The sequence below is a fragment of the Cloeon dipterum genome, chromosome 2 (genome assembly GCF_949628265.1).
Source record: "Cloeon dipterum chromosome 2, ieCloDipt1.1, whole genome shotgun sequence".
Taxonomy (NCBI): Eukaryota; Metazoa; Arthropoda; class Insecta; order Ephemeroptera; family Baetidae; genus Cloeon; species Cloeon dipterum.
Genome location: NC_088787.1, coordinates 20,052,501 through 20,079,236, shown reverse-complemented (window position 1 = coordinate 20,079,236; position 26,736 = coordinate 20,052,501). Strand labels below are relative to the sequence as shown.

The 26,736-nt window shown below is 35.9% G+C and overlaps 1 protein-coding gene across 1 annotated transcript in view; it reads left to right on the top strand.

Annotated features, from left to right (window-relative positions):
* The window catches only part of LOC135935320 (uncharacterized), a 122,985-nt gene that overhangs the window by 26,428 nt on the left and 69,821 nt on the right, over positions 1–26,736 (top strand). The gene's annotated exons all lie outside the window — the stretch shown is intronic.

The window sequence follows — 26,736 nt, the reverse complement described above, 5'->3', positions numbered from 1 at the left end:
CGTAGTGGTGTTATTCGTGTTTCTGCTCTGTTACATTTTTTAATATTATATATCCATTTAAGCCACGCAGCACTCATTCTGTCCAACTTAAGCAAGAACTGACATGCTTAACAATGATAGCTAAATTAGTAGTTAGGAATCTCTACTAAAATACCGCATTAATTATAATTTCATCATAATTTTTCAGATCTATATACTGGAATCATTTCCTCTGACCGTTATTCCTAACAAAGGAAACTATAAAACTTCCTCTTTGCGCGGACATTTCTACCATCCTTTTCAATGAGAATCTTGAGTTTTAACGATTGTGTTCAGTATCCATTTATATATAGTAGTATTGATCAGAAATTTAGTGTACTTTCTGAAACTTAAGATGAAATCCGTTACTCCATAAGATTCAAAATAATTTTATTTTGGATCAGCGCAGAGCAACCCAATACATCCCCACATCTAAAACGACAGTAAATTTTACCAAAAATATCATTTGGCACTGCATTAATACTTATTCAATTACTAAAATATTTCTGCAAATTCATTTCAACATTCACAGTCAAAATCGTATGAATATTTAAAACAATATTTTACGTGGTTTCTCAACTACATTTTGCCTGTCAAATTTTAAGAATAGAAACAAAATAGATTAGGAGAAAAATTGTTGATTTAACTTTTTTCAACATCCCCTGCATATAGTTAAACAATTATGCTACGTTTCTAATGAAAGCATCAAAAAGATTTAAATTCCTTAATAAAAATCAAATTTAAATTTTTAACTTGCAAACTTTTAGCCGGCAGGAATGATTTATAGAAATGGCTCTTAAAAATATTAATAATTTCTGGAAAAGAAATATTATTAGAATTAAAACAAGTGCAACATTAACGAGCAACTAAATTATTTTCATGATTTTTTTAGTTTCAAATTACAAATTACAAACCTATTCCAATAGACTACCAACGCAATCAGTCAGAAAAACTTGTTCCGTGCATCTCCGTCGAGAATGATTATCAGCACGCACGCGGAAAAAATTAATTGTGCGTCATGAGGTGTTAACCAACGAGGCAAAAAGTGATTTCGAGCCGCACAACAGTGGTGTCGGCACCGGATTCGTGTTTGATTGGCCATTGAACCTGGATTGCCTCATTGCTGCGAGACGCGAGTATGTATATATAAAAGAGCAGGAAAAGAGGAATAAAAAGGTCGCGCGGCGCCGAAATGTGCCTACAGCTGCGCGGCGCGTAATTATACTCGACTCTCTCGCGTCGTACACTTATCTGCGGGGCTTACCTTTTTTATATATACAATCGAGGCAAGAAAAACGGCGTTGGGGCAGGTCGTGATTCCCATAACGGTAACATCATTATATCTCTGATTTCCACCACGAGTATGCAAGTGAGGGAAAAAAGCAAGCTCGGCAGCTTGAGAGTTATTAATCTCTTTCGCTCTTTCGCTCGCTAGCCAGCAGCTCAGGGCTGACCTTCATATCAACACTCGCCGATCAATTGAGATGTGTGTGTTGCGCCGCCGGAGAAAAATTTATATCCTCTGCAGCAATAACGGTACAACGACTTGCATATTATTACATCACGGGGAATGCGCGTGTATATTTAACAAGTGCTGTGGAAAATGCTCAAAACCGGCGATTAACTCTGATTCAAGTTTTCTTCCGACTGCACGCAAGTTTCCTTCGCAGAAAGCCTTAAACGGTCATCTTTTGGCTCTCCTCCTTGCAAGCTGGGGACGCTGAATAATTAGTTAGTGTCCATGTATATATTGAAGAGCCGTGAACCTGGCTCTCAAGTCAAGGAGTGAATGAATCACCCAGAGTCTGTTAATAATTTCGAAATCTACGGAGACAGAGGTTACTGTGGTAATTTATTTATTCAATTGGCTATAAATTCGCTTAAAAACACTTGATAAGAATGAATTACAATTGTAAGAAGTGTATTAAATTGTAAAATATTTTGATGGTAATTCTGGCACTGATCGAACGTAATAAATTTATACGTTGTATAAGATATGATAAAAAAAAACTAATTTCATTCAATCCTGCAAAAAGAACTGTTTCAAAAGCTCGTCTGGCGGACTGAAAATCAAATTAGAAAATTCATTATTCTTCGGAAAAGAACTGCTATTTTGGGGGCATGGGTCATTTATATGCTTTGATTTTATCTCTGAAGGGGACGGTGACGTGCCACACAAACTGACAAAACATATGACAATAAAAATAACTAATGATGAGAATATAAACTATTCTGCTCCAACTTTGGAAGCAACTGCCTCATAATTAAAAAAGTGCTAAAAGACAAAGCGAAAAATAGCTATAAAAATAGCTTCTCTCCTTGTTCTCTGCTTCTTTTTGTCATTTTTGCAGCACTATTTTTGTGTGTAATCCTGTGGTTAAACACAAAACACTATTAATTTTGTTATGCGAGCACCAGCCGATGATTTGTCTGGAATGGCTGGACACGTGTTTTCCAAAAATAATGAATTGAGTGTACAAAATTTGCATACAATGTCCAGCTTCGTCAAAGAGAACTGAAAAATGACTAGTGTTGGATAATTTTAAATGTATTTATACCCTGACGAAGCATTCTTAATAGCTATACATTTTTTATATAAACATTTTAAAGAAAGGGACAAGGGTAAGTAACCGACCTTAACCCTTCAGCTGGTCAGGGAAGGTTGAAAAGAGTCTAACGGTGTACAGTTTTTACAATTACAACTGATGGTTAGAGAATGGAGTTGACAATCTACATGCAAAACACGAAAATGTCGTAAAATCCATTTTTTTCGAGTTTTGAAGTGAATGAATACATACCACAAAAAAGGCTCTGCAATTTAACAAAAGTTTACAAATGTATTTGGGACAGCATTTAAACAGATTTTAAAATTCCAAATTCCTGAGTTCATTCTGAAATTTTAATTTCAATCCATAAGTAACCTTTGACCGTGGCCTAGGACATCTAATTTGCTGTTAGTTTGATCGAGCATAGCTAGAGTACTCCAAAGCACACCTTATTTTTTAAATTTCACTACGGGTAGATGAGATACTGCAGTCTCAAAGTTTTCCATGTAAGTGTAACGTAAAACCCGCAAAAATTTATGACGATGTCAAAAAGTAACGACCAATTACTGGTGTAATCAATTTAGTTAACTAAACCTCATGCAAATTTTGTCCTCTGACCCGTGTCATTTCGTTAGATAATACCGTTTAAATATCGCCTAAAACGGCAAAATGTGACAGCGTTGTTTTGAGATGCTATTTATTATAGTTTACCTCTTTTTACATGCCAACTCTTTAGCTGCTTGCAATTTCTCTAGTCGTTTTGAGAAATTTCTATAGTTTACAGGATCTATCAAATTTTTCATAAACAAAACTAAAAATAAAAGTAATTTTTTTAAAATCCCAATCCTTTTCTGAATTTTTCATTGCCTGTTGCACCAAAATCAAAATTATGAACAGATCTGACAATCAGACGCATTATTGATTTTGATTTTGCGGCAACATTCCATCGGCATTATTTACGGCTTAATTTTACAGTGCAGTAATGATATTTCTGGTCCAGGCCACGCCGCCTGATGAGTCTGTGCAGATGCTCAACTCGGAAAAGTAAATCTGCTCGGGTTGGAATACAAATTGCTGCAACTTTCATACATATTAAGCAATTTCTTAAACCAACTCATTCAAAATTGGCTTGGGTTTCTTTGAATGTATGAATTTCAATTTTGAGTTGCTCAATGGAACTACCTGAAACAATGAAAATTAATATAAAAAAAACTCAAAATCTTACGCCAATTTAAAAGAAATAATTTGGGAGGATCACCATCATGTGGATATTATTGGTGTTTGTTGAGGTACGATCATGGAGAGGTTAAAACTAGTAAATGATGTAAATAATAGGGTTCGGTTTATCAACTTTGATATATCAATTTTGATATATTTAAAATATCATACCAATATCATCGTTGATATTTTGAATATCAGAAAATATCAGCTGATATTTCGGAAAAATATCTGAAATATCTTTATACTTTGGTGTAAAATATCAATATCATCGCAGATATTTAGAATGTCATATCCATATCAGATATTTAATATTATCGTTTCTGGCGCGAGTACCGATCCCTAGTGAATAACGCAATATCAATATGTTCTATGATTTTAAGTCTCTAGTCAATTGAATAATGTCAATTTAAGACCTTAGGTAAAATTTATATTTTTTACTCTCTAACATATAAAAATCAGAAAAATTTCTAAATAGGAAATATTCATAATTCAAATTAAAAATCAAACATTTGAAAATAATTATATTATTTGCAACAAATTAGAAAGAATTAAATATAGTTAATATAGTGTTCTTTTTTGGAAATAAATAAATTAATATATTTAAGTTTATAAATTATAAGTTTATTTGATTTATAAATTTATGTTTATAATTTATAAACATTATAGTATAATATACTTAGCTAAAAAGAATGTCTCACTCCAAAATGGTAATTGTTAAATTTGAAACACGAGTTTGGATTTTTTCGCTCTATATAAAAGGAATGATATAAACACAGCCGGAGTCAAAATGCAATCTTTACATGCCAAATCTTTAGCTGCTTGTTATTTCTCTAGTCGTTTTGGGGAATTTTTACAGTTTACTGGATTTCCAGATCTATCAAATTTTACAAAAAAAAAAAAATATTAGTAAATTTTCAAAATCCTAATCCTTTTCTGAATTTTTCGTAGCCTGTTGCACCAAAATAAAAATTGTGAATCAGACGCTTTATTGAGGTATTAATATTTTGATTTTGCGGCAACATTCAATCGGCGTTTACAGCTAGAAATCTTGCTAAGGGCTATAGTGATTAACTGCAGTTTGAAAAGATAAAATTAAACATGTGGGCTATTTGACAATATTATAAATGCAGAGAAGGTTAAGCCTATGAATTATTATTTTTCTTTCAATTAATTGAAATATAAATTATAATTTTTTATTTTTAGTGCCAGTGGCTGACTGATCAGTTTCGCGGCTATTGATATCAGCAAATCAGGAAGCTTCAGATTCCTTTTTAAGATACGGAATTTTGCAGCAATAAAAAAGCTCATCATGTAACAAAAAATATATTCATATTTAAGGAATGAATAACCCTAAATCATTTTTAGGAAAACTCATCGAGCTCCAGGCATTTGAAATTCATTCTTTAAAGTGATGGTTAATTGTTGTTATTATGTACATACCTCTTTTGCATTTAAAACTACCTCGGTAACGTTTCTAGAAAATTTTGGAATATTACAATTTTCGTGACCTCTGTTTTCCCCTCCAGGACGAAAGGAATGACTTTTTAAGTCATTTAGTAATGAGAAATAAAGCTGTTGACAAAAGTAGCTCTCACATAATTGACAAAGAGCTGAATCATGTGCGTGCGTGGATTTTGAAAGAGTGGGCCGCACGGTGCGCAGAGAGAGCAATAAGAAATAATAATAAAGACGCGCTGGCTGCATCGTCGTCTCTCGTTATTATGTTGACGTCAGTGCTGCAGCATACTGATGGTGAGAGTGAAACGGCAGCGCGCCGAGACGTGTGGGTGGGTGGAGAAAGGCGAGATGGGCAGGCAGGGCGTCCATGACCTCGGCATGACCCCTCAGGAGTATTGCCTGTGCGTGAATCTTGACCTGCACCAAGCCAACCAATCTCTTACTTGGGTGTCAGCACGGCTAATTCGGCGTGCAGACGCAGATCGATGTCGTTGCCGCACGGATTATCTAATAGTCTGGTATGTGTATGGCCGATTAATGCAATCAACGCACGCACATGGTTCTGCTCTCGGCTGAGACACAACAACACACACGCGACCGACCTAGTGCATTTTGGGATCGTGTAAAGCTGATCGTCCACTTCAATCTTGGCCGTTGCCCTTCAGACTCCCTTCAGAAGTCTAAATTATTATTGCGACTAAAAGTTTTAGCTTGGCGTCTTTTTAATTTTCCAAAATAGAATAAAACTCTGCAGTCTGCATATACGAATTGCAAAAACTTTTACTTTTAACACGATCACAATGCAAAAAATTCAAACAATGTAAGTGATTGAAAAGTTGCATACTAGTTGTATTATATTCAACTTCAATAAGGAATTGACCATATGTATATTAGGTAATTAGATTGCAGATTATATGTTTTTGAAAACTTTATGGAAAAATGGAACAAAAATATCCAGGTACGCAGGATAAGCTTAAAGAGGAATGATACTGGAAAAGCCAGGAAAATGCTTGTTGTCAATGCATAAACTCATCCCTTAGGATTCACTTAAAGCCTAAATTGACCTAAGGAGCGCTGTAATTTTTTGAGAAAATTGGCAGGAAAGTTACCGTGCTTTTCAAATGGTAATGGCTGTCTCCTTACTTGAAATCCGATTTAATTTCAAAACCAAGAGTTTCCCCAATAAGTGGCATACACCGTTGGACAGATCTCAACGAGAGGAATCGGAATATGCTAAGAAAATATGTTCAAGCACTTTAAATTTTGGAGAAAATTGGCAAAATTTGAATTTTTACTGTATTAGGAAGGGCCGTTTTTATTATTGCAAATTGTTGAACAAATTGTTTATCGGTCAATTGTTTAAGGCATCCAACAATTTAAATAATTTTCAATTGTTGCCCAGTATCATTCTACTTTAATTTCTGCAATTCTTTTGGCTAGACAATTTCTAAATTGCAATCACTAACCGTAACTAAAAAATCAAAATTTCAGCTTGCGATTTGGGAATTTTTTGGGTAAAATTTGAATATTATCATAATTTTAAATTCTTCAATGATTTTGTTCATAATTTAAGATTATATCTTGAAAGCTTATACCTTCAAGCTACATATGCATTACAAATTCCATATTGCAAAAAAGAGCAACCGGTTATCGCACCTTGCCAGTGGATTGAGGGACAAACAGGGTTGCGTTTGCTTACCACCTGGTTTTTTTCACCACGGATTTTGACGGGTTTTTTCCACTAAATTTTTACCAATTTCTTACGCAAGAAACGCAAGAAACAAATTTATTCCATGTTTCCCTTGAAATCTAATCTATAAAATTTGTGGTCGGAGTGGTCAAAATTTTCTCTACAATGCAGAATTTTTCTTTTAATCTGTCATTTATTTCCTGCCTCAATTTCTCTTCCACAATTTTTAAGTAGCCGAGGTAGCAAGCTAGTAATTAGAAAATTATTGAAAACTGAGGTGCAAACATTGCCTGCAAGAAACTTTTTACAATGGGAAAAAACGCTTTTTACCATTGCACTGCATTTTTTAAATGCGGGTTTTTTTGCAACCCTGGGGACAAATGTCTGACATTTCAATGAAATGACCTAGGTGCGAGGAGGCGAAAAGATGGCTGCGCTGGTCCCAAGCTCCTCTGCAGCCACTCAGGCCCATTTTTATCCGCTCGGCAGTGTTATTGAGACCCTGTGAGCTCGTAGCTCATAGTAACCATGTAATTTAACGAGTGATTACAATTACTCGTTACGGGATGTGCTGATTAGATTGAGGTTATGAAAAAGAGGTGTTGTTTTCATTCAAGCTTTTGGCGTTAATCATCATTGGGTAATTCGTCAGATAAAGCACAGAACCCTAAAGAAAATCGTATTTTACCTTTTAATTGAAGAATAATAATAATCGACAAGGTTCTTTGAAAAAATATACAAATCAAGTTAGGTAAATGTAGATTAATCAAAATATGCTTAAATTTTTAATCATTTATGTTTAATTGACAAAAATTTAACAATAAAAAATTGTTTAAACATTAAAATTTCTTAATTGATAAATATTTTTTTTTTTAGAATATTGAAAACAATGAAAATAGGTATGTTAAACAGAGTTTATTTGTTTAATGTTAATACAAAAATATTATAAATTGCAACATGCTAGTTATTATGATCATATTGAAGACCTTTCTGCAACTATTCTCTCTTACGCAAATATGCCCATAATGCAGAAATATTTGAAAGTGATGAACATTTTTGTATTCCCTGTTATTAATTAAATTTAATGCTTTCCTTGAAATGTAACAATCACTATATTAAGTGTTACTAGTCGCTGTAACTCTCTTCTGAATTAGCTTTGACTTAATATATATTTTCAATCAATTAATAACGTACATTTAAAGCAAATCGTAATAATGTAATTCTTATGTTAAATAATGCAACGAGAGAACCATGATTACGTTTAACGCATTATGATATTTTATCCAAATACATGACCAAACTTCAATTGAAGTTCTGTCAACGGCAGTAAACCTTTTGAATGCGTGATATAATTCAATTAAGATTTATGAAATCAACAGGGCACGCACATATAATACGGCAATTTAGGAACGCATCTTCAATCAAAGGCCAATTGAATAAGTTGACAGTTTGTTCCGTTCACACGGCTAATTTGCATAAGGTGTGTGTTTCACACGTTTCGACGAGCCACACGCACTTGGCATCTCTTATTCAATCTAATTCGGCGGTGCTCTCGCACAAAGCAAACCGCACTCGAAGCTGCTGCTGCTGCTGGACCGGGCGAGATGCTTTTTAAAAAAAGTCGTCGCACGCAAATAAATACACACACTTTTATTCGAAGATGTACACACACACACACGCGTGAGAGCGAGTTGCTCCCTGGCTATTGAATGGCCGGTCCTTTGATTCCTTTTTATTTGCTGCGTCCAGTCGAACGCACCTCCAAACCTGTTTGCATTCACGACGACGACGCGGCCGCGGCCAAAGACGCGTCTCGTGTGTGTGTTTGTGGAAGTGTGTGAGAAGCAGTGTGCGTATGGACCAACGCGTTCCTTTCTTCTCTATGACACACGCAGCAGAGGTCAAATTTTCGGTCGCGTGCTTATTATTCAGAAGTGCGTCTGCGGCTTTGAATGCGTGTTATCTTGATCGCCCGTGTAATAACTCAATCGTAATTCGGCAACTTGACACGCATGCACGCACGCGACGAACTGGATGCGTTTCTTCACACAACTCATTCTCGACGTCACTTTTTTAATAACTGCTTGACGTTGTAAAATGACTAATTGGGATTTTGAGATTCGAAGAAAAACCTTGATTTGTCCCTATTAATATAACTGAAAAATTTTGCTTGAAATAATTTAAAAAATATGAAAACTTAAAATATTACTTGGAGTTTATAGTGTGGAGGGGTGGTTTCACACCTTATCAAAATTAAGCTAAAATTACAATGGAAATTCCAAATTGGAATTTCATTGAATATTAAATAAAGTTGGGTGGTTTTAATTTTCAGATGTTAAATTGAAAATATAAATATACTTGGATGAATGAAAATTCCATTATTTTATGGCCTGTTTCTCAGAGAAATTAATAACAAATGGTCCACATGAAATTATAATTTGCAAAATCTTTTGAATTATTTCAAAACTTAAAATATAATTTTAAACCAAATTCATCAACAAAAATTTTAAAGGCCTGAGATTACTTAAAAATTTTCTAGGATATGAATTTTATTTAATTTTAAGTGAAATCTGGTTGCACATAAAAAACTGGATAAACAAATTGAATTTGCTTTGGGTCATTTTGTATCTTTGGAATTTATAATGGAAATTTAATAACAGAATTCATCAGTTATTTTTAATATATTATATTAAATTAGAATGAACTCTAAATTTACCTTTGAATATAAAGTAATACACATTTTAAGTAGTTTGTCAATTTTTAGTAGAGTTAATTTAACTTATTTCTTTTTATTTATTAAATATACACAATTTTAATTTTATCCTTCAAAATTTATGAACTTGTTCCTAAGTTTTCAATAAAGCAGAAAGTTGTATAAATAATTTTATTTAAAAAGTAGCAAAACAGATACTAATTGTAGAAAGAAATTAAACTAAGATATACCCTTGACTTTTGGGTATCAAATATGTTTTTAAATTATATTTTTCTACAAATAGTGATAATTATTATAATTAAAATTATTATAATTAAAATGGACTTCATTACTTAAATTATACAAGTTGCTTTTAGAAGAAGAGAAGGAAAATATAAACAGCTTTAAAAAAATAAAAAAGATCCACTTTGGCTCAAATTTATAATTTTATACAAGTTTTTTGATTTCTTTTATCACAATAAAATAAATATGATTATTTTAGATTTAAACCCGTAATTTTATTTAGGGTAAGAGGAGTTTTGAGTAGTTTTGATGCCCAAAGCTTTTGCAAAAATGAAGCTATCGAAATAATGCGTGGCTTGTGAAATGTGATTTTGGTGACGGATTTGTGACAGTGGTGGCCGCTTGACTAAGCCAGGGCTCCAGGTGAAAATTCGGCCGCATAGTTGTTTCGCAGGCTAGACATATTTGCATAGAGCAGAAATAATGAAATTCAAACACGCGGCGGCCGGCCGGCTGGCCGGTCGACCGGCCATCAAAGTGCGTGTGCGGTGTGCTGGCAGGGTAGGGCCGGGCCCGAATATTTCAATGCCGGGCCGAATGTGATTGATTAGAAAGCGAGAGCGGCGCCGCGTGTGCGTCGGGAGGAAAAAGCAGCCGAATCGGGCGGGCGGGCGGAAAAAATTGCACCCATGGTGCGGCTGCTGCTGTGTGTTGTTGTTTGCGAATTTGAGGTGTTTGCATGCAGGGGAGGCGCGCACTCACAAAGGTGGGAGTCACGCGGGGAGGGGGCGTGATCTCGGGTGGGTGGCGGCGGCGGCATGGCACGGCATGGGCAACTCTTTCGGCACAAAATACGACGGCTCGTCGGGCGCGAAGAGTCACCGTCTCGTCCTTGAGTCGAATTCGTTTATTTCATCCCCCGGGGGCCGCCCCCACCCCGCAGCCCCCGAAATATTCAGTGCGGCGCACGGACGGACTGCCGGCCGGCTGCTGCTGCTGGACCAACCCCCCTCCACGGCGTCGCGCGCGCCTTTTTATTCGCATGCTGCCCAGCGGTGCAATTGACGGCCGACTCTTTTGCATGTTGTGCGTGCAAAAGTGAAGTGAGCATTGCCAGCGGCGGACCAGTTCAGTGTCGCGGCGGCGAAAATATAGTGACTGTGATTTTTTTCCTCGAGACAAGTGAGATGCCGCCCCCCGGATGACCTGCCGCCCCGCAAGGACTTGTCCTTCGCAACGGTAAGCAGCAAACGCACCCCCACGTGAGTGTTTCCGCCCCTGCTTCTGCTGCGGTGCATCTTCTCACGCTGCTCGGCCATTAATCTTGGCCTGCACTGCCCCTGCACCGCCGAGACGTGATGCGTCTCCGCGATATTTATATTCGTTATATTATGACGAGCGAGTTGCGATTCCAGTTTGCAAACTGCTGCTGTTCCCATGCAGCGCAGCACACTTTCCACGTGCATAAAATTGTGCATTCGCGGCCGATCTGGTTTTGCAAGCGAGCACCCCGGCGCGGAGCTGCGCGCGAATTAAGTGCAGGCAGGCGCGCCGCCCGTTGCAGCCAGCATCGCGCGCGCTTCCGCCGCGCTCGCTGCCCATTCGTCCGAGCCCCTTCACTTTTTGCTCCTTTTTCGCACGATGCTTCTTTGACGCATCCGAAGAAGCTGCGATGCAAGGTTGATTTTGTGGGAAATCGGCCGGTGCAACTATGTGCCTGCAGATTTTCTTTTTGCACTTTCATGATGGCGGATAAGTGGCAAAATGCAACATGCAACTCATCTTATGCAATATTTTATTTCTACAAAAAGGTTATTGGTAGTAAAAATCTCGTTTTTTTATATTTTTATATTTTAACGATTTGTAAATATTTTTTTTAAATAGAAATGAAACTATAATTTCATTAATTTTCATTTTTTAACGAGGAATGCACCTCTTTTATATCAATAGATATATATCAATTCTAACGTTGACGCTACCCAATTCATTAGTTGAAATCCATGAAGGTGCATTAGTTAACACATTAAGAGGCACGGGTTTATAAAATTGAACCTTATTTAAGAAAGTTTTACAATTATACAGAAGTAGCTATCACTTACTATATTAGGATGAACCCCGGTTATAATGAAGAAATATCTTTGGACGAAATCTGTCGTCGTAGCTTTAACAATGCTAAATTAATTTTATCCCTTAATGTTTCAAAACTAAATTACTTTGAATGATTCAACTTTTTCTAATCCAAACAATTTTGTCAGGTGCCAGATTTACACAGTTTTAATTGCTGCTAAGGATTTCAAATCATTTTTTGGAAGTGGAATGATGACCACATTTTGTTGTCAAAATGCACAACTTAATTCGTATTGAGTCTCTCTAAACGTTTTTTCACCATAACTTGAAATCGGTTGTGATGACTATAACTAACTGCGGAAGGAACTAAAATTTAGCTATTATGTGAAAAATCACTTCAATATATTTTAAATTATTGACTTGTGTAGTTACCCAATTTTGTGTTATGATTAACTATCTTTATAGCTATAGAATTTGCAAAATTTCTAAAAAAATGTTTCTTACTATATTGTTGTTTATTGTTCATGATTAATAACATTACGTTCAATTAAAGATGTAAAAGACAACAATTAAATTACATGAACAAAGGCATAAATAAAATTACAAGCAAGGATCTGCATAAACGCGCGAAACAAAAAGTTGATTCGACGTTGTCACATGCCGTTGAATTAGTTAATAATTAAAATCACATTCACAAACACTTAAAAATTGCACCACAAAAACTGCTCGCAAAGAGATGGAAATTTTGATGCGTCGCAGTCTTCCAAAATTGTTGGCAGGTCGTTCTTGATTTAGAATTTCCTCCTTGTGATCTTTTCAGCAACAATGTGCGAATTATGCGGTAAATATCCCTCATGCATGGGGAAATATAATATATCGTGATTTTACAATAATGAGATAGGGTTCCAATCTTTTTTAACGTGCAAACTTCTGATTTTCTAAGAAAACTGCAACCTAAAAGTATTTTAATTGTTTCCCTTATTTTCAGAAAATTTTTGAGGAAAATTTTTCAGAATTTCAATTACATTAACAGAGTTGAACAAAAAATTAATTTTATTATTATACTTTAAATAACTTCTATTTTATATTCCTTTGGTTGAAACTGTCAATTTTTTTAACTTAATTGCATGATCAAACCTTGCAATTAAATCTATTGTTGAATGCGTCAGCATTATACGATACACTCATAATATAGACGAATAAAATCATTTCTAATCTTATATAGTTTCGACGTTTCGACTCAAATAGAATAAATCTATTATCTTTCACAAATATTACGTTCAGTGGCGGAATTTTAAATGATAATTTTAAATTGGAAGGTTAATATTCAAGGTTGAAATATGCAAGGTTACAATAATAATGGCGATGGTTTTTTACTATCTTTTTATTTAGTTGCACGTAAACTTTTGAGGTAATACACAATATCACTCTTATATCTTCAGTATATTTTTGCTCAAAATAAAAAAATAAAACGATTGTAATAAATCATTAGTTTCAATTTTCCTGCAAACTAAATTTGGCTCTGATGAAAATTGGTCAACCAACCAATATCTGCACGGATTCTAAAACCTTTTTGTTTTCCTATCTATTGAAAGAGAACTTTTGCCTTTACTCTACGTGTCATAATATTTCATTGCCGGACATAAAAGTGGGCGCTGGGTTGTGATCCGGGGTGGGCAGAGCCTGGTAATCCCTGATGTAGAACAATACCCTGGCGCTCTATTTATCAGATTGTATCCCGAGCATAATCCGTCATAACGAGCAGATGAGCAAAAAAAATACCCATGCATCAAACACACGCACACTGGCTGCCTCGTAAAAGTGCGATAATTGATTTTTCCAGCGGTACAGCAGCTTGATCGTGATGCAGCCTCTGAAAAGTTTGTTTTTGCACGTGGTGTGCGACTCACACACAGCAAAGTGCAATAAATCGAAAATTATGCGAAGGTGATGGCAGCGTGATGGGCAAATGATAATTATTGGGAGGCTGCGGCGCACATGCAATGATGGCCGCCGAACATAAATCATCATCATCGCGGGGTACTCGCTTCGAATCCAGTCGAGACCCCTCCCAGCCAGCGGCCGGCTGCCTACCCCGCAGGCTGAAATATTTGCACGAGGGGAGCTGTGTGCAAAATCGGCCCTCGCCGCTGCCGCTGCCGCCGCGCTGTTCAAAGCTTTATAGGCTGCTGCATGCGTGTGTGTATGGACGTGTGCGAGGCACAATGCGAAAAAAAAATTGAAGTGCCAGATCGAATGTTGCGAGGGTCTTTTTCAAATGTCATCAAAGCCGACGCTTCAATTTATTTTCCTTTGTCGCATGTAAATTCGGATGAGTTTGTGTTCAAACTTCTAATATTTCAGAAAAGGAAAAATATTTAAAATTAAAAAAACACATTTGAAAATATAATAAATAGCGTTAGACAGGTCCTGATCTGATATTATCTCCATTATAATTATTTTCAGATGCTCAATACTCCCAAAATATAATTATATTTTAAGTAATTCTAGATGTTATGTACAATTTCATAGAGATGAACTTCATAAAATAAATAACCATATGTTAATGATTAATTGAAGAGCAGAAGGTAATTTTATTCTGTTTTTCCCAGTTCAAATCTACTTTGCTATAACGACCATGACCACCGGCTCTAAATTTCATGACTTGGCATTTCTTTTCGTTTAATTTTAAACATCTTATAGCTAGGTAGTCTGTAATTCTGGGCAGTAAAATGGAAAAATCATTTAAATTTTCACTTAAAAGTACAATATCATCTGCATACAAAATGCATTTAACGCCAGGGAAATCTTTCATAATATCGTTAATATCACTGATAGCAAAAATGAACAGGAAGGGTGACATGCACCCTCCTTGTTTAACCCCGTTTGACTGTAAAATTTCTTCAGAAACGGAAATACCATCATTAATTAATAGAAAATTTACGTCAAGAATTTCTGCAAGCAAGTTTAGCTCTTCAAAAGAAAAGATTTTTGTATCTACGACTTTCTTAAAGATAAATGTTCTACTAATAGAATCGAATGCTTTTTGTAAATCTAAAAATAAAGCGTACAGGGGTCTCTTATTTACAATTACTGTTGAGTGAATATGTTGAATAAGTAAATTTACAGCTTTTACAGTAGATTTCCCTTTAATAAAGCCGAATTGATTTAATGGAATATAGCTGATTAGAGAGGAATACAAACGTTTGTTAAGCATTTTGTCCAAAAGATTAAACATAGAGGAGGATAAATTGATCCCTCTATAATTGTTTACATCCTCCGGACTACCTTTGTTTTTAAATAAAAGCTTCAAATTAGAGAGTTTCCAGGAATCGGGAAAAATACCATTCTGAAGGCATATATTATAAAATTTCGTTAGTTCACTATTTAAAACTACGTTTAACTCTTTCAAACATTTATTTGTTACCAAGTCAAAAAATTATTTGATTTAGCTATTTCTCCTGTTGCCTCATATGGTATTGAAGCTGTCTGGAAATACTTGACTTTAAAAGACTTAAATAATCTTGAATGTGCTAAGTCTAGATTTTTTAAGAAAGCCTTATGTGTCGATAAGAGAATGAAATCAAGATTTGTATATGATCTAGTTGAGACTGATTATTTTGTAAATGACTTAAAGACAAAATTCTCCCTGCCGGACACACCTGTTTATATTAAATTCTTGGATAATATGATGCATAAAAAACAAAATATTCACCCTAATTTTTACAGTACCCCAGCTATGACAAACAAGAACTGGTGGCTACCCTATTGTAAAGATCGAAGTGTTTTTACGAGATACTCTTTCCATGGTTATCATTTTCTGTTATGTAAAGACAAACGTTTCCATCTAGATGTTTCTGCTAATTGTGTTTGCCAATTCTGCGATGAAAGCGGTATAGACATGTATCATTTCCTCAATTGTAAAAATAATACAACTACCTTATTTCAAGCTGCTAAATATAAGAAATTGCAGTTAAATAATATCGTTATATAATGTACTCTGTGTTGTACACCGTTGGTGTCTAATATAATAAATAATAATAATATGTTAATGATTATATTTTTTATTATTTTAACTGTATTTGTAATTTGTATATTGTATTTATGGCGTGAAAATAGTATATTTTGATATGTACCTGATGCGCAGTAAAAAATCTAAAAAATGTGTCATCTGGAAACTATAATTTAGATATAATATAAAAAGTTTACAAATTATTAATATTCGGAAACCGTCATTGTTTTTGGTCCATGATTAATTATCCTTGTAAATTTTCAATGCTTTTCATCATATATTTACCTTTAAAAACCTTCAAAAGAAAATTTAATTTTATAATTTTTGAATTATTTAATTCCATTTAAACTGTATAATTCAGTTTTTACTACCTAATATGGTAAAAAGGGATTTTTCTGCATCAAGACAAGTTGACATTCATGAAATTATAAGAAAATGACCGAAAAAAAGTATATCTATCTATAGCGTTAGTTGCTTTTAAAGATAACGTGTTAAAGAGGATACAATTCCATAATATTTTGGGAAATTTGGGAAATTTTGGTCCAAACATTGCGAAGTTAAGGTATGTGCAGACTCTCCTTGACGAGGAAAATCAATCGATATGTATATTTTGTAATTTTTACTATTTCTCGATTTTTTATGCGCATATTTTAAGGTACTTTTATGGTTGCTCTGTTAATAGTAAAAGGTTTTTAAAAAAAATTGATGCTGTTCAGTGTATATTTGAAAGCAATGTAAGACACAAAAACGAGAAAAACTCTTTGAATCGTGATGCATGTTAACATCACAAAATTGTATATGGTGCAAAAAATATGAATTTGGTGGGGATGGGAATGATACAACGATCTAAATATTATTCGAGTCCCTTCTTTAATTCCTACATTAATGAATCATTTCATACCACTCAAAACTATATACAGCTGAATTTCGAAATAAATATTCTTTGATATTTATTGTATGGAATTCTTGAAAAAATTAAACGGCTGATAATTTTTACCTACAATTTTGTATCGACAGTGAATATAAAAAATGAAAGAGCTCAAGCTTCCATTATTAAAAATGACAGGTTTTATTTTTGGATCATGATTTAAAAACGCCAAAGCTGCTAAAATATCCAATTTTTCCGGTACTGCGTGGATTGGAACACTCCGCTCGTCTAACACAAAGGCCTAAATTTTTTGCAACTGCCACCGGTGCGTTTTTATTATTTCAAAAGCAGCACGGACTGCAATAATGATCCACCTGATTAATTGTTCAAGCCTTGGCGTGGCGGTGTGTATGTTTTTTTTCCGAGTGTGTACACGGCACAAAGCGTCGATCATTTTCCGGCAGCGCACGGCGTGTCTCTCTGTTACATTTTTCATCATTAGCCAGTGGATAACTCGATTTCGTATCGCCGGACGCGCGCGCGCGCGTGTGTTTTCAGCTCATTTTTTGCGCGCCCTTTTCCGCCGCTCTGTTGCTGATTTGCATGCAAACTTGATTAGCAGACGCTTGATTTTTTAATGGATAAACTTGGGGTGTCATCGTTTTTTCGCACTGATTTCATTACTGCTGCTGCTGCCGCCACTGATAAGCTTTAAATTGGTCTCTCTGTGCGTGTATCGCGATTCGTAATTCATTTTTTCCTCGATTCCAAAACAGCTGCCTATTTTTTCTGCAGCGCAATTATGCTCGAAATGAGAAAAATTACCATGAACGAAATTTAAAATCACTAGAACTAGAAGCTGTCTCAAATAGGTTTATTTTAATATTTTGCAACCTATTTGTCGTGTCTGTGTCTATATTAAAAAATTGAGTTGTGAACTTTTAGATGAGGAAAAATGACAAGTTTGGATCAGTTCGTTTTGGAAAAAAAATAGTTGGGTTTACTTACACACGCGTTCGGAAAAATTCAAAAGTATATTTTATGTACCTTAACAATAGCATTTTTCTGCAAAAAAAATTGTCGAGCTCAAGCGTTTCCATGAGAAATTAGTTTTCACACAAAACTTGTTCCTCTATAGAATTTTACAAATATAAAATTTTTTATAAAAATTCAATTAAAAAAATACAATAAACCAAAATGAGGGCTTATTCTGTCTCTTTTAACAGGGTTAAAATTGTAACGCATCAATCTCGCATGTGAAAACCCTATGTTTTGGCTAAAAACTTGAACAATATTAACTTTTGGTCAGATTAATTCGCTGAAAATGAAATCATGAAATAATGTCCCAGCACGCGAAGCAAAACTATGCACTTATCCACGGACTCCTAGCCGGTTTATACACTTTTAGAGAGGTTTGACTCTTTTAAATGGTTTTAAACATGTTTAATTTCGGTTGAAAGGGTAGAAATTTCTTTTAATTGCATAATTCATGCTTATCTTATGGTCTTGGCAACGATTGAAAGCTCAGAAAAAAATATCAGTCAGCAATCTTCTTAATTTCACAGCCTTATATAACAAAACTTGACAAAACTAGAAGAATTTTGGCTCTGGAGCATATAAAATGATGGAGAGGGAGAGCGAAAAAAGGTTTTTATGATAAGAGCTGGACCCGTTGGCACTCAGCAACAGCTGATGATGCAGTCATCTGCGAGAGAGTGCGAGTCAATATCTTGGGAGAGCGGGGCAGGAAGCACAAATCGCGCGCGTGGTCAGTTCAGAGCAAAGCAATTAAGCCGTCGGCTGGCGGGCGGGCGGGCGGGCTGGCAGGGCAGACGGACGGTCAGACGTGCGCGGACCAAAACAAAGCCACGCTGGCTCGGGATCTTGGGCCGGCCGCGGGGCGCAGGCCGGCCAGACACCAGTTGCTCGGCCGGCGCAAGGAGCGCGCCACAAGCGCCTGCGCCACGTGACACACGCACACACACACACCTCGCGCTCTCGCGATGATTATTATATATGCACATTCGTCCGCCGCCGAGCCAAGAGCAGCCGACCAGACCAACTCCCAAGTGCAAGGCCGTCTGCCACCGCGCCGCATTTGTGTGTGTATACTGCGAACATAACACACACAACACGCAAAACACAGCCGTATATCGTCCTTATATGGGAAAGCTGTGTTGCAAACAGAGCATATTTAAATTATTCGGGAAATTATTTTTCATAATACCTATCCTGTTCCTAAATAGTCCTTCAATTTTTTTATTTCTTTGCTTGTATTGCTATGGAAATTTTCCAATTATTAATCTAATTTACTCTTTTAAGATCACTTCAAGAACTAACACACAAAAAACCTATAATATTTTCACATGTCACAAATACAGCCAAAACTTCATTCTAATTGAATTTATTGTAATAATTAATAAAAAAATCATCTTCATTAAACTTAGGCTCGTATCAGTTTTATGCAAGTCATTCAATCAATGAATAATTTTAAATTGAAGAACTTTTCAGAACTATTCAGAAATAAAATTGAAATTTAGGAACCGGCTAGAATCCCAATCTAAATATTTCTTTAGCGGTCTATAGCAGGATATAATAATTGATTCGTTCGGCCGCGGCAGCTAGCGACGCAGGGTTGATTTATTTGCGCAAACACGCTGGTGGCGGCCGGCCGCAACGATAAATAATCGAAACAAATCGAGCATTTTTTGAGCATACAGCAGTGAAAGTATAAAACTCTGTTGGGAGCGTCACTGCGCCTGATTTAGGGTGCGGGCTGCCGATTTTTTTGCGCCCCGCGAACGGCTCGATTGGACGTGTCACACACGCGCGCGCCGCCTGCTGATGCTGACCCGTTTGACAAGCGATAAACCAATTTTGTTTGTGCTTCCGAGTGTATATATGTGAATGTGCGTGCCATTAATTCGATCAATTCTATAATCAGAGAGTCAAAGCAGAACCCAGCAATCGCAATGTTCAAAACGAGAGACTAGAATATTTCAGACAGAATTACGAAACAATTTAACAACTCAGTAAAACATAAATTTTTTCATATGATTTGGCATGTAAGTTTCTTAATGAAATATATTTTTCTAAATACTATTTGCATTTAAAAATAATTTTTTAATATGAAAATTAATAAAATACATCCTGAATGCGATTTTTAAAATAGATTATGCTCACTGTTCACCGTGTCCCATCATTTTTACATATATTATTTGCATATAAATCAATTGAGAAACTATTTGTTGTGTATTAGAAAGAAATTTTTATTTTATAACTGTGGCGGGGAATATATTTTTATCATAAGAAAATTTTCAATGTTAAAAAAATAAAAAAATAGAGCGAAACATTTTTAAGTGAAGATGAATTTTGCATGCAAAGAGTCAAATAACATAATTAATGGTAGCCCGGTTTTGTTTCTTCAACGTCATTTATCCCAAAGGCATTATTTTCTATAAATTCCCGTGCGATCCGGATGGGTAAATTGGAACATTTTCGACAATTAATATTTAATTTGATTAAATTGGAACACAGAAAATTATTATTTAATTAAAGTATATCCCCTGGATAAAGATTGATCAGTATCATCCGTTTAGGTCTCAATTTTGCTACAGATTAAATCATTATTAAAAAATAAAATAAAATATTTTACTTTGATTCATATAAACAAATCACCAATCAGTGACCATTTAATTATCAGGATTTCCCGCGATGAAATTGGCGAATGATTGATGCAAACTCGATCATAGAGCTCTTTTTCGTTCGTGAGATGCAAAGGGGACGAGCGCCGCTTGAGCGACGAACCGCAACACCTGGCGGCCGGTGCAATTAATCACTTTTCGCTCCACCCACAGCGTTGGTAAAAATTTTCATTTTTGTGGCCGCGTTGGCCTATTGCTCGACAGCGTGAAGAAGAAACTGAGTCGGAAGTGGCAGGGCGAATCACGCACGCACGCACTCGGACAAAAAAACACGCCTCTCACCCACGAAAAGTTAAAACAATGAAACCGAAAAGGTAAAAAAAATAATTATGCGGTGGCAGCAATGAAAATTAAAATTTGTGTGCATGTGAATCCTGCCGGTCAATTTAAACTGCTGCGTGCGATCGTAAAATAATTATTATTTCGTCCGGCAGCAACAATTAAAAATGCTGGAGCAAATTTCATTGTGCTGCTGCGTGGAATATAAATTCGCACCGCGACCGATGCTATCTTTATAATATAATTCAATGACACAACAAACGCCAAACGCAATTCGGCATCGCGTAAATTTTATTGTAATTAGTGCTGCGCTCTTCACTCCGAACACGCGCACGCTACTCGGCCCGGAATATTTTTAATTGCACTTTTATTAGGGGCTCAATTATGGCACCACCGGTCGGTCGGTCGGTGCTCCAACCGGATGTTTCGCCTAATGGAAAACAAACAGCTCTGCAAAACTGGCGACAGTGCAAAAATCACAAATTCATTGAGGAAAATTGCAATATTAAATCACATTATACAAAAAGATTATATGATTTAGAATATTTTTTTTCTATCCTAGTTAAGCTTTTATAAGTTTTATTGTGCTATATTTTAAATGATGATACAACCACTTGCACTATATTGAATTAAAATACAAATTTTAATATCTTAGTACCAATTTTAATACAAAACAAAAATGAAAATTAAGGTACTTTTTAGTTTTGTCATTAAATTTGAGCACATTCAATTGTTTTCATTAATGTTCTAAATGGTTTTTAAATCATCGCCCGATGCAAATTGAAAAGAAACTACATTGTATCTATCTTTGTAATTTAGTTGCTTAACCCTCCAATTGCCTTTGTACTTACATATTTTTTGTCACAGAACACGATGAATTATAAACACTTCTATGAATTATATATATGCATTGAAACAGAACCCAATTCCCACTGAACAGTTTATGCCATTGCCGTAAAAACAGTAATGATCCCGCAGGCAACAATTAAAAAATCGCTGGAAATTTACCGGCAGCGCACTCCCCCATTTCATTCCACGCGTAAATCTGCGCAGGGGAAGCATCGGAAAAGTGCGTGAGCGGCTCATTTTTTTCCTTTAGCGCGGGAGAGGGTGTGAAAAATGCTCCCCAATCGAACAGGGGAGCATTTTTTCCGAGTGCTTTGCGACGAGATAAAAGTGAATCATGCGGCTCTGTTTGTGTTTGTGGGCGGAGTTGGCCTATTGTTTCGCCGCGTTTTTTCCCGCTCAACAACGTTTTATCGGCTGTGTGATGCGTGTTGTGTGTGTATATTTTTATCCTTTTTCCCTTTGCACACGCACGGGAGTGTTTTGTTGCTCCACAGGCAGCGCCATTTTGCCCGATAAAAATGCCGTAATTCGAGAGCAGTGTATTATATAAATGATCACGTGAGTGTTGTGTGTAATTAAACACTGGCTGCGAGGCAAAAATGCCATTGGATTCAAAAATTGCGAATGTGATTTTTCAGCCGAGCCATAAATACACGCGCGATGTTGTCGGATGATGTGTGCGCGCGTGCAGCACGTATAGCGCAAATTTTTCATATGAAGAGCAAATATTTACGCAATTTCCATAAATTATCCCGACAGCACATGCTGGCTGTTGTTTTTTCGGGCAAGCCAAGAGCGCCGGAACTGGCTGTGCGTGAATTTTGACGGAATAATTACCGCACCCGATTTAAAACTATTAACGCTGCATGATTGATTGGATTTTTAAGCCGTGACAACATATAAATTTCTGCCTCAAATTCATAACCGGCCGTTTTTGTTTCAGCCAATTACGTTCGCTAATTGTTAATGTACACACGTTGAAATGAAATTCAAACTAGATTATCGGTCATTGACGGAAAAAATATTCGTGGTTTTGTAACAATGTAACAGTCTCGAATTAAAAAAAATTAACAAGCAGATTATATTTTTCAATATGATGCAACAAGTTATTTTTAAAAGGAAGGTTGAGTTTTAAAAGTTTAGACTCTGATTTGGAAAAATTGTATGTGAAAAAATAATTTTTTATGCTTAAAATAGCTGATAGTATTAATCGGTGTCTCTTTGGGGCGGATTACGGTATCGTTTTTTAGCTCGACCTTGAAACACTGTACATTGCTCGCCTTATACCCAGCGTTGCCAGTTTCTTTCAAGGTTGCGTTGCCGTAATCCGCCCCTTTAGCACAAACAAATTTGCTGAAAAATCGATTTTAATTGAAGAACAATCAGTCTCAATCGAGGTGGCCTCAGAGGAGCTGTCCAGGGACGCGCACCTATTCAACATTTTTGTCGCTGATTTGCCGGAAATAGTGAGGAGAACAACTTCCTAATGCACTACGCAGATGACACGACTGTCTTTAAAAAAAATCGCCTGCCAAGATGACGCTGACGAGCTGCAAGAAGACCTGTGCAACATCGACATTTTGGTGCGCCAACAATAGACTGATCCTGAACGCCAAGAAGTACTCAGCCATGGACATAACGCGCACACACGGCTACCACTGCATATAGTTCATGTTAACCCTCAGCTGCTCAGCGCTCGACTATGTGGACAATATGAGTATGCTCGGCGTACACATATCGTTCGACCTCCGCTGACATATGTGCTTAATGTCGTTGTGCGCGCAAGAGCCGCGGCTCAAACACTCGCCTTCGTGGCGCGTAACCTTCGAGGGTGCTCGCCTCGCATCAAAAGGGTTACTTATATCTGACGCTCGTGAGACCAGTTATGACTTTTGGCCTCCCAGCTGGACACCTGACTTCGCAAAAAAATGCAAACAGGCTGGAGAGAGTACAAATAGGGTATAGTGATCTACGGCCAAAATCCACCGTCGGCCAACGAGCAATAATCATGTAATTCCCTATTCTGCGGAAGAATGATTTGAATTTTTTTCAATAAGTGCGAGTGTGGAGAAATGGTCTTAAACACGCGCGCAAGAATCATGACCGCAGCAGCTCGATTTTTTAGAAAATCATTAGTCCTCAAGGTAAAAAGGTCAAAATTAAAATCCCCCCGTGCAGCTGAAAACGTTTTAAATTTAGCTTTTGAACTTGAACTGGAGGAAATTTTTTCAGCAATTTAATAAAAAAAATGAGCCATATAGTGAGTATGAGTTATTTCAAATTGCGATATTTAGCTTTGATTTCAACCCCAATAGAAATAAACTCAAAAAGTAGCGGTCTATTTGTATTTTTCCCTGATTTAGAGCCAATTTATGACCGCATTGAACGCAGTATACAGTATAGCCCTCCAATTTGAGCATTATCTCGAATAAATATCACACACTCACACTACGCGTCCGGCAGGCAAACTGCGTCGAGTTTGCACAGAGAAAAAAGCTGTGGGCAGACAGAATCCAGCTTATTTGGCACATCCGCGCGGCTGTCACACTCATCGAAACGACAAAAACACAGGCCGAAATTGCGCCAAAGTGTCATGCACTCGTCATCAGCGCAACATGCACCCGCAGTAGCACTCGAAAAAAGCGGAGCACAGCATCAGATGTGCCGGTAATAAAAGTTTACACCACTCGCCATGCCGCGCACTTTTACAATATATTTTAGGGAGGGGACGAGAGCATTGTGACGACCGCGTCGCTAAAAAGGTACGGAATTAATAAAATCGGCGTGATTGATGAGTGCACGGCGGCGCAGCGTGTGCTGACGTGCATCGCAAATAAAACACAACACGCCGCACAGCATCCTGCGAATTCCAAAAGGGATATTTTATTGCATTTTTGACTCTAGCATCGTAATTTTTATAGTATGATATACAAAAAGGGTTCTATACTCTCGTAATACACGAAATACGAGATTATATGTTTATTAATTTTCCTTTTTAAATTCACCTCTTTATTTTCTTATTAACAATATAAATATAAACGCTGACTATTTCTCAGTGAAAGTATCATAAACTGATAACACAATAGGTTTTCCTTGAATTAAATTATAAATATTAAAAAATAAAACACTTTTAAAATATGTAAAAGAAAACATATGTTAATTATTAAAATGCAGCATATTTACTCTGTAGAAATATTGTGAATAAAAAAATTTGTTCATTTAAATTAATTACTAGCGTAAAAAATTAACAGATTTTCTGACTTTAAAAAGAAAAAATTTCTTTAGTTTACTTGTAATTAAATTTATAGATTTTGTTAAACTATTTTATGTGTATGATACAACCAACGATATTTATAATAAGGTGTTTTCGCAAAAGGATAAAATTGTGATTTCTAAATTCAATGGACTCGTTATAAAATCTCAGCATTTTAATATGACTTGTTTGTTATTGTTTCTACAGAACCAACAGGGTTTTAATTACAATAAAATATTATAGCTAATTGAAAAACCACCTAAAAATAAACTATTTGTCGTTTAAGATTAAAATCTTGTTTCAAAAATTAATTAATATTCGGAGTTTTGCTCGCAAAAGAAGATTTTATAGGGCTTAATATAATATATGTGTCTTTAAAATCGCTTGATTCGCACTCATTTGCTGTGTCTAGAAGTCAGTCGCATAGATAAAATTATATCGAGGTTCTGGATTTCCGAATCCTTTTTCTTTTACTAATTTTTACCATGCTCCTACAAAAACAAGAAAAATGTAGAAAATTGAAATATGATTGCGTAGATTTGAAAAATGGTTGTACAACTGTTAAAAATCTGTGCAGAATAGAGCCATTAGTTAATTTACCTTTATTCCAAACTTAAAATTTTTAAGTGGTGATTAGTTGGGTCAGTGGCAATTTTTGTTATTATCCTGGCTATGATTTTCAGCGATTTGCTCATAAACACTATACATACAAAAGCCTATCATATATTCATCCATATATACATAATAATGTGTTATTCATTTTAACATCAATATCACAGTTGAGCTTTACAGATGCCAACAATTATGAACGTTTTCTACTGTTGACTGTTGCAAGCAGAACATCGAGTTAGTTTATTGTTTGGGAGTTTTGCAACTAGATTATCAGCACAATGTGCAATAATAATTAAATTAGGACCTACATAGAAACAGTTAAATTTCAGATTTTGCGAAATTTATCGATACAAATAATGATTTTTTTATTGTTATCAGTCCCTCTCGTCGCAATCTATTCAGTGGTGTGTGAATTATTAGCCAAATTTCCCTTCTTGCGATGTAAATCATGATTTACAAAATATACGGAGAATGCTCATGTTTGATTAGCATGATGCAAAACTTTTGAGCCGATAATCTTAAAATAACTTAAACGGCAACCTTGGAAATTGTAAGCTATTTTTTCTAATTTTTAGATATCGTTTTAAAAAGGTTAAAATAATATAAACTAATGTTCTGTAAAGATTTACTTTAACTTTCAAAAATGCAATTTGACTTTTGTTATCAGACAAATAAATAGACTTAAAATAATTTTAAACAATAATTCAATTAACTATGTAAACCGATAAATTCTTGATCTGTTTGCGTTCTTTTGGTGTTAATTGATCTTAACATTAATATTTTGCTTTTTTGTTAAGCAAGGCAATACATACAAAAAAATATTAAATTGTAAATAATAGAAACTGTGCAAGGTAGGGTTGTTTCCGCTTCTGGTCAAACGCACGCAGGAATTCGCAACGTGGCAGATAAATTATACACATGAAGCGCAGCGTGCGTTTGACCGTGCAGGGCAGCGAGAGTGAGCGAACGAATTCTTCTCTTCAGTTACAGCAAGGAGAGAGCACTTGCACACTCACGTACTTTGTGCAGCCGCGGGTGCATATAATATGCAACCGCACTGCTCATGATGGCCGCTGTCGGGGCGTGTCCAGTCCGGGGCTGGGGGCTGAGACTCGAACCGAGGACTCCGTGCTCGACGCACGTGGTGCAAAACACCGCTGCCCAAGGGGTGGCTTTTAGCACACGTGTAGGCCTCGTGCAAGGACGCCTTTGACGAATGGCAGA